Raw genomic sequence first — 13,681 nt, forward strand, 5'->3', positions numbered from 1 at the left:
GCTTCAGAGTGCCCAAAGAGAGTGCCTACGGCCAAATCACCCTGAAAGAGCCCAATCTCATCTGATCTCAGAGGCTAAGCAGTGATGGGCCTGGTTAGTACCTGGATGGGAGACAGCTTGGGAATACCAGGTGCCATAGGCTTCTCATTATGTTGTCAGCGTTGACCTGTTTTATTTTCCCTTGTTTCCCAAGGTGACCATCTTGGCATGTGTCAAGAGGGTTGAGAGTGCACAAAGAAATTGCCTATGAGCACAACACCCTGAAAGCGCCCAATCTCGTTTGGTCTCAGAGGCTAAGCAGGGTTGGGCCTGGTTTGTACTTGAATGGGAGACGGCCTTGGAATACCAGGTGCCGTATTCTTCTTTTTATGTAGTTGGCGTTGACCTGTTTTTTTTCACTTGTTTCCCAGGGTGACTGTCTTGGCATTTTTCAAGAGGGATGAGAGTGCCCAAAGAGATTGCCTATGGGCACATCACCCTGAAAGCGCCCAATCTCCGCTGATCTCAGAGGATAGAAAGGGTCGCGCCTTGTTAATACCTGGATGGGAGACCGCCTAGAAATACTAGGTGCGGTAGGCTTCTTTTTATGTTGTTGGCGTTGACTTGTTTTTTTTGTTTGTTTCCCAAGGTGACCATCTTGGCGTTTGTCAAGAGGGTTGAGCGTGCCTGAAAAAATCTACTATGGCTGCATCACCCTGAAAGAGCCAAATCTCATTTGATCTCAGAGGCTAAGCAGGGTTGGGACCTGGTTAGTACCTGGATGGGAGACCGCCTGGGATTTCTCAATGCCATAGGCTTTTTTTTTAAGTTGTTGGCATTGACTTATTTTTTTTTTTTGTTTTATTCTTTTATTAAGTATAAGTAGAACAACATAAATATAACAGTCAACCATACAGCATGACCCAGGGTCACAATTACAGTGGTGTGAAAAAGTGTTTGCCCCCTTCCTCATTTCCTGTTCCTTTGCATGTTTGTCACACTTAAGTGTTTCGGAACATCAAACCAATTTAAACAATAGTCAAGGACAACACAAGTAAACACAAAATGCAATTTGTAAATGAAGGTGTTTATTATTAAAGGTGAAAAAAAATCCAAACCATCATGGCCCTGTGTGAAAAAGTGATTGCCCCCTAAACCTAATAACTGGTTGGGCCACCCTTAGCAGCAACAACTGCAACCAAGCGTTTGCGATAACGTGCAATGAGGCTTTTACAGCGTCCTGGAGGAATTTTGGCCCACTCATCTTTGCAGAATTGTCCTAATTCAGTTACATTAGAGGGTTTTCGAGCATGAACGGCCTTTTTAAGGTCATACCACAACATCTCAATAGGATTCAGGTCAGGACTTTGGCTAGGCCACTCCAAAGTCTTCATTTTGTTTTTCTTCAGCCATTCGGTGGTGGACTTGCTGGTGTGTTTAGGATCATTGTCCTGCTGCAGAACCCAAGTTCGTTTCAGCTTGAGTACATGAACAGATGGTCGGACATTCTCCTTCAGGATCTCTTGGTAGACAGCAGAATTCATAGTTCCTTTTATCACGGCAAGTCTTCCAGGTCCTGAAGCAGCAAAACAGCCCCAGACCATCACACTACCACCACCATATTTTACTGTTGGTATAATGTTCTTTTTATGAAATGCAGTGTTCCTTCTATGCCAGATATACTTGGACACACACCTTCCAAAGAGTTCCACTTTTGTCTCATCGGTCCACAGAATGTTGTCCCAAAAGTCTTGGGGATCATCAAGATGTGTTGTGGAGAAATTTAGACGAGCTTTGATGTTCTTTTTGCTCAGCAGTGGTTTTCTCCTTGGAACTCTGCCATGCAGGCCATTTTTGCCCAGTCTTTTCCTGATGGTGGAGGCATGAACGCTGACCTTAACTGAGGCAAGTGAGGCCTGCAGTTCCTTGGACGTTGTTGTGGGGTCTTTTGTGACCTCTTGGATGAGTCGTCGCTGCGCTCTTGGGGTAATTTTGGGCGGCCGGCCACTCCTGGGAAGGTTCACCACTGTTCCATGTCTTCGCCATTTGTGGATAATGGCTCTCACTGTGGTTCGCTGGATTCCCAAAGCTTTGGAAATGGCTTTATAACCCTTTCCAGACTGATAGATCTCAATTACTTTCTTTCTCAATTGTTCCTGAATTTCTTTGGGTCTCGACATGATGTGTAGCTTTTAAGGATCTTCTGGTGGACCTTACTGTGTCAAGCAGCTCCTATTTAAGTGATGCCTTGATTGTGAACAGGTGTGGCAATAATCAGGCCTGGGTGTGGCTAGAGAAATTGAACTCAGGTGTGGACAACCACAGTTATAGTATGTTTTAACAAGGGGGGCAATCACTTTTTCACACAGGGCCATGATGGTTTGGATTTTTTTTCACCTTTAATAATAAACACCTTCATTTACAAATTGCATTTTGTGTTTACTTGTGTTGTCCTTGACTATTGTTTAAATTGGTTTGATGTTCCGAAACACTTAAGTGTGACAAACATGCAAAGGAACAGGAAATGAGGAAGGGGGCAAACACTTTTTCACACCACTGTACATGGTAACAAAAAATAGGCAGCCAAATAACTCTGGGTTCTCAGAGGGGAGTCCTAGAGTTTCATGCAGAAAAGAGAGAAACCCCACCTGCGACATGTAGTACAGTATAACTAATGCAGCTCCGTTCGGACAAATGTAATCATGGAGAACAACTGGGACCACAGCGAGCCAGCTTATCATGACCTATGTGAACCAGAGTAAAATATGAGCCGGTCGTGTCCAGAACCCTGGGGTTCTTCTGGGTCCCAAAGGCTGGTAAGGAGACAAGGCATAGTGAAAAGGGAGGATGGGGGAAGAAGAGAGTGCAAAGACAGAGAGAGAGGGGGGGGATGGCGGCGGGGAAAAAAAGAAAAATAAAGACAAAAAGGGAGGGGGGAATGCCACCCAGGGCAGACTTGGCCTACGTAGGTAAACGTTAGATGTTCAGTCGTTTTCTGGGACAGGGGCGCTGCTCACCTCCCGAATGTAGTCTCAAGTATCAGTAAAATACCTCCAGGGCCTCCATGTAACACTAAATGCCTCTTCAGTGTTGTGAAGGGTGGCGGTCAATTCTTCCATCCGGAGAATATGATTGACTTTGGAATACCACAGCACCTTGGATGGGGGCTGAGGCTGCCTCCACAGTGTGGGAATGCAGGCCCGGGCGGCGTTCAGGAGTTGCATCGTGAGGGTTTTTTTGTATTTTCGAACAGGCTGTTCGGTCAAGTGTAAAAGGCACGCTGCTGGGTTGTCTGCGATATCTACATTTCTGAGAGTTTTTATCGTCCTGGTCACCTCCACCCAAAAGTTCCTCAAGGCCGGGCATGCCCAGAAAATGTGTCCCATGGTCCCCGTATCTGAATTGCACCTCCAACAAACATCCGGAATCGATCTATTAATTTTATTCAGAAGGTATGGGACTCTATACCAGCGTGAGACTATCTTGTATCCTGATTCTTGATATTGGTTTGCGATGGAAGCTTTATGTACTAATGTCAGGATCTTCCCTATCTGTTGTGGGGTAAATGTGATGCCAAAGTCCCTCTCCCATTTGTGGATAAATGGTGGGGTCAACTCCTCCTCCTGACTACTTAATAGGTTGTACAGGAGGGAGAGGGTGTGTCGTTCCTTTTTGTGACAGATGGATTCATAGGGCGTCAGGTCTCTAGGAGTGTAGGGGGCCCTTTGTATGGCCAGAAGAAAGTGATGAAGTTGATAAGCACTAAACAAGTCAAGCGGAGGGTCAGAAAGCTCGGCGACAGTTTGCGTGGTCGGGAGCCCTCCCGAGGGCCACACCTCTCCCAGACACTGTTTCCCCACCACTGTCAACTGTCGCAGTTTCTTGTTGGTAAATCCCGGTGGGAAGTCTGGATTACCTATAACCGGAGTCATTGGTGACGGCAGGGGAGCAATGTGTGTGCAGCGGAACAACCTCCGCACAACAGGCAATGTAGCTCCCACTACGGAGTGATCTCTGAGGTATTTTGGTAGGGAGGACAGGAGCCACGGGGAGGTCAATAGGGGAATGGATCCATCCTCAATCTCCATCTCCACCCACTGCTTGTGTGGGCCATTACAATGCCAATCAACGACTCTCGCTAGCAGAGTCGCTCTGTTGTATTGGGAGACCCAGACCCCCCTTGTCCTTTGGTCTGGCAAGCAATTGCAAACGGGCTCTGGGCGGTTTGCGCGCCCAAATAAAGTCCCGGAGCAGCACCTGCAGTTGTCTGAAAAAAATTGGGGGTAACCGGATCGGTAATATCTGGGACAAGTATAAGATCCGCGGGAGGGACGTCATTTTGAATGCATTACAGCGCCCGAACCAGGTCAGTGTTAAAGCATGCCAGTTTCCCAAATCAGATTTCAGTCTATTCAGGAGAGGGAGAAAATTAAGCGGGTACAATTGCACCAAATCCGCTGCGATGTCAACGCCCAGGTAACGTATAGATTTTTCAGCTCAGTAGAATGGAAAAGGGGAGCGTAGCCTCTTGGCCTCACCATCCGGGACCGATATATTCAATACAGCCGACGGTGCAATTGATTTTATAGTTTGATAGGCTGCCGTATCGCCGGAGAGCCGCGAGTATATTGGGAAGCGAAATGTGTGGATTGGAGACGAAAAAAATTAGATCGTCAGCGTACGCCGCAATTTTGTGGTGTGCCGAGGGTTTGGATATGCCAGTAATATTCTGGTCATTCCGAACGTGACACATAAGTGGTTCCAGTGTCAGAATAAAAATTAGGGGAGACAGAGGGCACTCCTGCCTCGTCCCATTAGTGATGGGGAAAGAGTCCGAGCGCTCTGAAAGCACCCAATCTCGTCTGATCTTGGAGGCTAAGAAGAGTCAGGCCTGGTTAGTACCTGGATGGGAGACCACCTGGGAATACCAGTTATTGTAGGCTTCTTTTTATGTTGTTGGCGTTGATTCGTTTTTTTTTTTTTCGCTTGTTTCCCAAGGTGACCATCTTGGCATTTGTCAAGAGGGTTGAGAGTGCCCAAAGAGTTCACTTACAGCAGCATCACCCTGAAAGAGCCCTATCTCTTCTCATCTCTGAGGCTAAGAAGTGTTGGGCCTAGTTAGTCCCTGGATGGGAGATGGCTTTGGAATACCAGGTGCCGTAGTCTTCTTTTTATGTTGTTGACATTGACCTGTTTTTTTTTCGCTTGTTTCCCAAGGTGACTATCTTGGCATTTAGTATAAATCATAGTGTTTTATTCCTGTGCTACCACTGGTGATCTATCAAATGTCAGGGGCTGCTGCTACTACCGGAATGGATCACACCGTAGCCACTTAATATGAAACTAAAGATATGTTGGTATTGCGCTGTCCCTATATTAAATAACCCTCTGAGGGTGATAAGTATAATGCCTAATTACATAAATCAATAGTGTAATATAAAAATATATATCTATAAATGTCTACTAAATAGTATCAAAAAGTGCAAAGTGCTACATTAAATAAAATAAAATAAACACACCACAAAGGTGATAGAATCCAAATAAATGAAAATCAAGTGAACAAAGGTAAGTAACTAAAAACAGTCTCTTAGAAAATTACTATTTTGATAAAGTGTCAATTGAAAACCTCCACAGAAACACAACTGCTTCAATTGAGTGCAAAGCCACAAAACAGTGAATTGATCATAAAGTGCCAAGTGCGTCTTATAAATGTGCAAATAAGTAAACACTCTCCAGAGTGTTTTTTTGGTCTAGGTATACTCTCTTATTTTCTTGTATATCATTTGTTTATTATTAGGGTGGTTCACTTATATCACCTCTGGAGAGTGTTTACTTATTTGCACATTTATAAGACGCACTTGGCACTTTATGATCAATTCACTGTTTTGTGGCTTTGCACTCAATTGAAGCAGTTGTGTTTCTGTGGAGGTTTTCAATTGACTCTGTAGTGCGTTTACTTTTTTTTTTTTTTTTTTCTGCACTTTATCAAAATAGTAATTTTCTAAGAGACTGTTTTTAGTTACTTACCTTTGTTCACTTGATTTTCATTTATTTGGATTCTATCACCTTTGTGGTGTGTTTATTTTATTTTATTTAATGTAGCACTTTGCACTTTTTGATACTATTTAGTAGACATTTATAGATATATATTTTTATATTACACTATTGATTTATGTAATTAGGCATTATACTTATCACCCTCAGAGGGTTATTTAATATAGGGACAGCGCAATACCAACATATCTTTAGTATCTTGGCATTTGTCAAGAGGGTTGAGAGTGCCCAAAGAGATTGCCTATGGGCACATAAGCCTGAAAGCGCCCAATCTCCTCTGATCTCAGAGGCTAAACAGGGTCGGGCCTTGCTAGTACCTGGATTGGAGACCACCTGGGAATACTAGGTGCTGAAGGCTTCTTTTTATGTTGTTGGCGTTGACTTGTTTTTTTTTTTTGTTTGTTTACCAAGGTGACCATCTTGGTGTTTGTCAAGAGGGTTGAGAGTGCCTGAAGAGCTCGCCTATGGCCACATAACCCTGAAAGCACCAGATCTCGTCTGATCTCAGAGACTAAACAGTGTCGGGCCTTGTTAATACCTGGATGGGAGACCACCTGGGAATACTAGGTGCTGTAGACTTCTTCTCATGTTGTTGGCGTTGACTTGATTTTTTTGTTTGTTTCCCAAGGTGACCATTTTGGCGTTAGTCAAGGTTGAGAGTGCCTGAAGAAATCTCCTACGGCCACACCACCCTGAAAGAGCCCAATCTCATCTGATCTCAGAGGCCAAGCGGGGTTGGGACCAGTTTAGTACCTGGATGGGAGACCGCCTGGGATTTCCAGATGCCGTAGGCTTCTTTTTATGTTGTTGCCGTTGACCTATTTTTTTCCACTTGTTTCCAAGGTGACCATCTTGGTGTTTGTCAAGAGAGTTGAGAGTGCCTGAAGATATTGGCTACGGCCACATCACCCTGAATCTGTTCCATCTCGTCTGATCTTGGAGGCTAAGCAGGGTCGGGCCTGGTTAATGCCTGGATGGGAGACCGCCTGGGAATACCAGGTGTCGTAGGCTTCTTTTTTTTTTCAAATATAATTTTTTCTCCAAATAGGGGAAGACGGTCCCCCGAGTACATAATGCAACAGAGAAATACAGAGCAAAAAGCAGCTGAACAATACTTGATACAGGTATATTCGCAACTGTGAGTCTGCCTTCCATCAATCACAATGATTCGAGGCACGGATAAAGTACTGTACCAAGATCCAGGGTCACACAAACCCCAGGTCCCTCCGGCATAATCCATCCTGAGGGGGGTGTGGGGCCGTCATTCCCAATTTTCCACTTTTTGCAAAAGAGAGAGGGGGTGGAAGGGGTGAGAGATAGGGGAGGAAGGCAGAAAAGAGAAGGGTTGAAAGATCAGGAAAGGAGAAGAGGGGACGAGACACGATGGCAGCCACTGTCCATAGGGCCAGTCAAGGAAAGCTCAGAGCACTAAGGCAATAGCAGGCGACATCCTTCCAGTGAGAATATAAAGGTATTCCAGATGTCTCAGGTTTGTTTAAAAAATTCTTGTTTACCTTGTGATGTGAGGATCAAGTCCTCCATTTTTTTTAATGTCCTCTATTTTCCTAAGCCAGTGAGTAATGAAAGGGGGGGAACATTTTTTCCAATAGAGAGGGATGCAGGATTTCGCGGCATTTATCACATGCCGTAAAATAGATTTTTTTGTACTTCTTAATGGGAATCTGTGAATGGTGCAAGAGAAAGAATGCAGCCTCTTCCTGGATGGAGAAGTCTGTGAATTTTTGTGTTATGCATCGGATCTCTGTCCAGAAGTCCACCAAGCTGGGGCAGGACCAAAAAATGTGCAGCAACGTGCCCTCTTCTTCTCCACACCTCCAGCATATGTTCGAGGAAGAGGGGAAACATTTCTGCAGCTTTGATGGTGTCAAATACCACCTGGTGAGAAGTTTAAAATTCGTCTCCTGTATCTTCGTGCACAGCGACATTTTGAGAGCCAAAGTGATAATGCGTTGTCTCTGTGCTGGGGAAAATGAGCAATTAAGGTCCTTTTCCCAGTTGGACAGACAGGTTAAGTGTGGATAATCTGTTTGAGAGAGAATGTGGGCCAAAGGGCCTTCGCTCCTGCATAGAGTCTCAAACTCCGTCTGAGGGCGGGCGAACGTTTGAGGATTGGGGATGGAATGGAGAAAATTATGTCGTTGCGCCGCTCTCCAAAAAGGCAGTTGGAAAAGCCCTGTCGGATCTGTTAAGGTTGAGAAAGAAGGCCATTTTCCATCAATGACGAATTTAGACGCATTGTCTAGGTTGGAATTTCTAAGTGGGTCCCCAGTTCAAAGGTTGGATGGCCACGTATAGGGAATAGGGGGGAAGTCAAAGACGTGAGTGTGTTTTGGGTAACGATCAGGTGACTGACTTTCAACTAAGCCCCTATAGTGGGATGTGACATAAATTCTGTGGGTAAATACTTATAGCACCACATGGCGCTTCTTAGCGGAATTCGGGAGTGAGCTTAGAAAGTTTGTTTCGATTCCAGTCCAATACATGCCCCAGATGGGAGGCCAGGTAGTAGCGTCGCAAGTCAGGGAGAACCAACCCTCCCTGTTGTTTAGACAATGTCAGCTGTGACCGCTTAAGTCTGGGATTTTTGTGTGTGGGCCCAGTTAAATTGAGTGAGCAAGGATTGAGCTTGCTTAAAAAACGGGACTGGAATCTGGATCGGGAGAGCTTGGAAAAGATGGTAAATTTAGGGGGTATGTTCATTTTAATGAGATTGCATCTCCTGAACCAGGAATGGAGGCCAGAATGCCACCCGTGAAGAAAACTGTGGATCTTAGTGACAAGGGGTGGGGGGAAGTTCAACATAAACGTACACGCGATGTCCGGTGGAATGTAAGTACCTAAGTACTTAAGGGCTGTATGGGTCCATTTAAATCGAAAATTGGACTGCAAGTCTATTAACGTTTGCGGGGGGACTGTAACCCCCATGGCCTTTGATTTCAAGAAGTATTCCGTATATCTGGAATTCCCGAAGGAGATTTGGCAAGGAAACTCTGGGATTCGTCAGCGAGAACAGCATGTCATCCGCGTAGGCAGATATCTTGCACTCAATAGTACCCATTTGGAGTCCCGTTATGTCTGAGTTTTGTCGAATTTTGGAGAGAAAGGGTTCCAATGACAGTGCGAATAATAGGGGCGACAGGGGGCAACCTTGTCTGGTCCCATTCCCGATGTCAAGGGGAGATGAGAGAACCCCATTCGCTTTGACTTGAGCTGAAGGGCGTGAGTATATCATACTTATCCATGCCAGCATCCGTTCACTCAGACCTATATGGCGAAGGACCGAGAACATCAATGTCCATTTGACCCGATCAAAAGCCTTCTCGGCATCAGTACTCATGAAAAGACAAGGGGTCCCAGATGACTTTGCTTTATGGATCAGGGTAAGCACCTTAATGGTGTTGTCCCTATCTTCCCTGGTGGGAATAAAACCTAACTGGTCAATATGTATAAGGGACTGCCCCGTGCCTGATAAGTACCCTGCGGAGTGCTGACTTGTGAGCCTCCCAAATTATCCCCGGGTCACAGTCCTGCGTTTAGTTTTCTTGGAAATAAAGGTCCAATTCCCTGGTCACATCTGCTAAAACTTCCGGTATCTGGAGGAGGCTCTCATTAAGGTGCCAGAATAGAGACCTAGGTGAGGGGTTCCTAGAGAGGGTGTAGGTAAGGGCTACAGGAGCGTGGTCGGACCAAGTAATATGGCCGATGGAGGAAGAGCTCACCAAGTGCAGTTGGTCATGTGGAATCAAGAAGAAGTCTATCCTCAAGTATGATTTGTGAAGGGAAGAGCAAAAAGAGTAGTCCCTTTCCCCAGAGTGTTGCAGACGCCAGACATCAACTAATTGGTCATTCAGTAAACACTTAGTAATCCGCTTTCTAGAGGAAATGAGGAGCGAGGAGCAAGAGGCAGAAGTGTCAACCGATGGCGAAAGGGGACATTAAAGTCCCCACCTAATATCAACTGGCCCTCCCGAAAGTCACATAATCTGTGCAGGGTAGTTCTGAGGAACATGTCTTGGTGATCATTGGGAGCGTACACAGTGGCAAATGTAAAAAGGCGCTCTCCAATGTGGCCCCTAAGAAAAAGATATCGGCCCCCAGGGTCCACCAGAGAATCCTGGAGAACCCAGGGGAGCCTGCTAGAGATCAGAATGGAGACTCCATTGGTCTTAGAGGAGGGGTTAGTAGAGTGGTAGACCTTAGGGAAGGATCTCGACCATAGAAAGGGGAGGCTAGTATTTTTAAAATGTGTTTCTTGTATAAAGGCCACATCAGTACAGGAAGTCTTCAGTCCTCACAGGAGGATCCACCGTTTTTCAGGGGAGTTCAGTCCTTTAACGTTTAGAGAGGTGACCTTGACTGAGTCTGCCATTGCTCCTCGGGGAGGGGGACGTCAGAGAAAAGCAAAGAAAGTTGAACCAAGGTAGGTTTTGGGTAGGTAATGCATGGCGGGAACTAAGGGGGAGAAAGGAAGGGCAAATGGAAGGAAAGGTAAAGGGAAAAAGAGGCCGGGCACCTCAACCCCAGGGGGAGAGGGAAATTAAGGGTTGTCCGCACTCAACAGTACAGGAAGGGTATACTAAAACAGCATAATTATGCTATAGTGCTTACCAGATGTACACTGGGTTTAAAGCGCTGTCCTACTTGGGTTGGTGGGTAGACAGGTCGGAGAAGGAGCCCCCGAATCCTAGTCCCCCCAGTCCCGGCAGTGGTAAATGTCACATCTGATACCGGTATGCAAATAAAAGACAATCAGTAACATCATAGAACCAAAAAACAATAGTATAACCAAAACAGAGGTAGAGCATATAACTGTCAGCACTGAGGGGTCTCCTCGGCTCGCCCTAAACGTAGGCATGCACGAGGGAGCCCGTCACAACAGAAAAGGCATCACAGAATGGGATCTACCACCCCCCGTCCCATACCCCTAAAGTACACGCAGTCCCCGAACAAATGCATTTCTCCCTTTGGCAGATTGTCCTCTCCTTACCCCCTCTCCCCCGTCCACGCCCCGGGGGGAAAAGGGGCAGGGAAGGGGGAAAGGGGGAGTGGAAGGGGGGAAAGGGGGAGGGAAATGAGGGAAGGGTGGGAAGGGGGGGAGAAGGGAGGGGGGAAACAGGGGAGAGGGGACAAACATGCGGAAATGTCAAGTCCTTTAGCGCACTCCCACCAGCAAACAAACGGACCCCATAAATTTCAACTCCTCCCCTCCATGGTCACCACATCAAGATGAAAGTGGAGCAGCCCTGGTTGGTGCATGGAACATGCCACCATCCCTCCATCCAACGGGAGACTTCACCCGAGCAGCAGTCCTGGGGCCCGCCAATTAGTGTCTCTCCTGCATCGCCATCGGGGGCTGTGTAGAGCATCCAGTAAGGGGTAAATCCTCCAGGGGGGTCCAGAGTCACCCTGGAGGGAAGCAGTGTCTCGTACCAATAGGCTCAATAAATAAGTCATCCAGGGTCCCCGAAAGCTGCAGAAGGCAATGTCGGCAAAGAGTAGGTGGGAGCCAGAGGGGGGGACGAGGGGCGCAACCAGGGGGAGGGGACAGATATGCGGAAATGTCAAGCCCTTCCAGTACAGCGCACTAGGTATCACTCAGACCCCCCAAAGTGCAACTCCCCCATCTAAGGTCAAGACTCCAGAAGGGAAGATGAGCCGCCCTGGTCTGTACATGAAAGAACCTGCCATCATCCCTTCCTCTAATAGGAGATGCCACCGGCATGACAGCCCCGTGTCCTGTCAAGTGGTGCCCCTCTGACAATGTCGTTGTGGTATATGTGGAGCATCCACGGAGAGGCAGGGACCACCCAAACAGTGAGGGGTAAAGCCTCCAAGGGGGACCGGTGTCAGACAGGAGGATAGCGGTGTCTTGTACAAGTTGGTTAATTAGACAAGTCATCCAGTGTGTTCCTGTGAGCAGCGGAAGGAAAGGTCGGTAAGGATTATGAATGGGTGGGGGCCAGGGAGTGCATAAAACTGCCACCAGATGACCGGGGCAGAGAGGGCAAAGGGATGAAAGTCAGATCTGGTAGGTGGGGGCGGGGGTGAGGTGTGTCCCTCATATTACTCACGTTGGCCATACCTTGAAGCTGAGCGCTCTGCATACCTAGGACGTTCTTCTGTATAATCTAGCCTATCTGTATACATTAGCCTGTCTTTTGTACACATTAGTCGGTCCTCTGTATACACTAGTCTGTCTGTATACACTAGTGTATACAGATAGGCTAGATTATACAGAAGAACGTCCTGGGTATGCAGAGATGGAGGCTAGGGTATACAGAGAGAGAGGCTAGAGTATGCATACTTGCTAGTGTATACAGACGGACTAGTGTATACAGAAGACCGGCTAGTTTATATAGGGAGGCTAATGTGTACAAAAGACAGGCTAGTGTATACAAATAGGCTAGATTATAGAGAAGAACGTCCTGGGTATGAAGAGATGGAGGCTGGGTTACGCAGAGAGGCTAGTGTATGCAGGCTTGCTAGTGTATACAGACGGACTAGTGTATACAGTAGACCAGCTAGTTTATACAGGGAGGCTAATGTCTACAGAAGACCGGCTAGTGTATACACATAGGCTAGATTATAGAGAAGATTGTCCTGGGTATGCAGAGATGGAGGCTAAGGTATACAGAGAGAGAAGTTGGGTTACAAAGAAAGACTAGTGTATGCAGACTTGCTAGTGTATACCGGTGGACTAGTGTATACAGAGAGGCTTGGGTATACAGAGAGCTAATGGATAAAGAGATGCTAGTGTATACAAAAGACAACCAAGAGTAGACAGTGAGGCTCGTGTATACAGAAGACCGGCTACAGAGAAGCTAATTTGTACAAAAGACAGGCTAGTGTATACAGATAGGCTAGATTATACAGAGGAAGGTCCTGGGTATGCAGAGATGGAGGCTAGGGAATCCAGAGAGAGACTGTGTTACACAGAGAGGCTAGAGTATGCAGAAGACCGGCTATTTTTTTTTTTACAGATAGACTTGTGTATACAGAAGACTGGGGAATTCAGTGAGGCTAGTGTATGCAGAGAGGCTGGGACACCGAGACTATTGTAAAAAGAAGGCAGGCTAGTGTATATAGATTACGGGCACGTGTATATAGAAGACAGAGAGGCTAGTCTATATTGAGTGGCTGGTGTACACAGAGAGATTAATGTATAAAGAAAAGCTAGCGTATAAAGAAGACAGGACTTTATTTTTTGCTAATGCAACTACTTCTGAAACATGTAAAGTGCTTTTTTCATATTTTGGTGCTGTTAAAAAGTGGTGTGTTGTCAGTGGTGATATCAATGTTACAGTTAATGTGGAGAACTACAACTATACAAAATAGATCAAAAGAGTGCTAAGTTTATTTTGTTAAGTCATTGACTGATAGACGTTAAGTAATTGGCCGTTATTGGTTTGGCAGTACATGGTTTATTTTGATTTAAGATAGTTTTATTCTCTACTTATAGCCGAGTTTTAGACGACTTTATTATTAGCATTATTATCATTATTCGCATTATTCATATATATTATGCAGAGTGTAAGTTTTGCAGTGAGACGATATTGCTTTTGAAAGATTTGTATTAATATACATAGCATTGTTAGCAGACCAATAGGACAATTTACATGGCTTAATA

The 13,681-nt window shown here is 45.9% G+C and overlaps 4 pseudogenes; all 4 read left to right on the top strand.

The window, feature by feature from the left end:
• Positions 1 to 23: 23 nt before the first annotated feature.
• On the top strand, positions 24 to 142 carry LOC143936553 (5S ribosomal RNA; annotated as a pseudogene).
• Positions 143 to 6,493: 6,351 nt separating this feature from the next.
• LOC143936952 (5S ribosomal RNA) lies at positions 6,494 to 6,612 on the top strand (annotated as a pseudogene).
• Positions 6,613 to 6,707: 95 nt separating this feature from the next.
• Positions 6,708 to 6,827, top strand: LOC143936974 (5S ribosomal RNA; annotated as a pseudogene).
• A 98-nt stretch (positions 6,828 to 6,925) lies between these two features.
• LOC143936922 (5S ribosomal RNA) lies at positions 6,926 to 7,044 on the top strand (annotated as a pseudogene).
• The last annotated feature ends 6,637 nt before the right edge of the window (positions 7,045 to 13,681 follow it).

This window comes from Lithobates pipiens, unplaced genomic scaffold (genome assembly GCF_037356315.1).
Source record: "Lithobates pipiens isolate NorthernLeopardFrog02 unplaced genomic scaffold, aLitPip1_a1.2 Scaffold_28, whole genome shotgun sequence".
In the NCBI taxonomy this organism is placed as follows: Eukaryota; Metazoa; Chordata; class Amphibia; order Anura; family Ranidae; genus Lithobates; species Lithobates pipiens.